Here is a 1674-nt window from a genome sequence, read left to right as displayed (position 1 = left end):
ATTTAAAATTAAAACGGAACAGTAGAGAAAATCCGATCAGAATGACAAAATAAACTAAGCATCCACTGGAAGGAATCCCAATATCTACAGACGGATCCGTTTCGGCCTTCCAGGCCTCATCGGTGCAGCAAGGGTATAGACCCAAACGAAATGTTCGACCAGCTTAGGTAGGGTCCAAACTAGTCCCATGACCACTAATGATTACAGCTGTCTCTTATACACATCTAGATGTGTATAAGAGACCATTTCCGGCCATCTCGAGAGGTACTATTTCCTCAAATTTTCTCACCTCAGCCCCAGCCATGGTGGGGCTGAGGTGGTTGTGAAATCACGTTTTTGAAGTAGGCCTATGTAAAGTACATACTCAAAGAAAATGTTTTTAAGCTTTGTTTTCTATGGTGTATACACACACAATAATAAGATCGCTATGGTTCTCAAAAATCCCTGATAAAAGATCATGAGAATTTCTTTTGGCGCTTCATTTTGACTAATGGTGATGTGATGATGATGAATTTTACTAAAAGTGTCATTTCTGGCCATATAGAGGTATATTTCCTCAAATTTTCTCACCTCAGCTCCAACCATTGTGGGGCTGGGGTGGGTGTCGACTTACAAAATACCCTCCCCCTCCACCTTTCAAAACAGATCTGTGCCCTTCCCTCGTATGACATTAAACTCCATCGAGTCGGCTCCTGATGTATGTCTTAGTGACTGCTGTTTGTTTTTAGGATGTGATCTGGTTTTTCATGTCCATTATTCGTGATTATGACTATTCTGGATAAAGAATGTTTTGAGCAGAGGTGGATTCAAGGCACCCCCCTTCATTTTTTTAAGGAAAAAAAGAAAAAATATATTCAAATTGAAGTGCGAGAGTATAATTTCCGGCCATCTAGAGATGCCCTAATCATAAATTTTCTTACCTCAGCCCCAACCATGGTGGGGCTGAGGTGGGTGATTCCTCGGTCTGTCAAAGTCCCTCCCTGGTTCACCTCTCTTTCGAATTCCTGGATCTGCCGCTGTTGATTTATTATATAATTATTTTTGCGCTTATTTATAATGCGTCTATTGCAATTTTCACTTTATCCTCTCAAACATTCCTAAGAACGTTCAGAGTGCGCTACTTCACAGGGGGATTCGCCCCCTTGAGACCCGCCGGGGGCATACGTAATTCGCATAACGGCTCCCCTCCCTTTCAAAATCCTGGCTACGTCCCTGAGTCAGATTCAGTATAATATTGCAGGTTCTTGTACAGCTCATTGCGTTTCATCCAAGCAATTTAAAGGTATTTTTTACAATATCTGTCGAAGATAAAACTTGCATCATTGTAATCAGAATCAACCAGATTGTATTTAAGGGGAAATTCATTTTGGATAGACAGGTCATCAAAGAAAAGATGGTGTCTAAAATGTTCTAAACTTGAAGTAAACATATTCCAAAATATATCAAGGTTGTATTCATTAAGTTCATTTCTAAGTTCCTGGAAAATTGTATCTCTAATATTGTTAAATTTACAACATTCAAAAACAAAGTGATCAACTGTTTTTTACAACCACTTTTACAAAGACCTGTGTTTAAAGTGGACCAGGCTTCTTTGCGACTTTCTAATTTAAGCGAGTTTGATGGAGCTTTAAATTTAAGAGCTACTTCTAAAAAGTTACATTTGTCAAGGAGGTA

The sequence above is a fragment of the Anneissia japonica genome, unplaced genomic scaffold (genome assembly GCF_011630105.1).
Source record: "Anneissia japonica isolate Jap-2015-1 unplaced genomic scaffold, ASM1163010v1 scaffold1165_len1893470_cov193, whole genome shotgun sequence".
NCBI classification, from domain to species: domain Eukaryota; kingdom Metazoa; phylum Echinodermata; class Crinoidea; order Comatulida; family Comatulidae; genus Anneissia; species Anneissia japonica.
The sequence above is the reverse complement of the archived record's forward strand: the minus strand, read 5'-3'. Positions refer to the sequence as shown.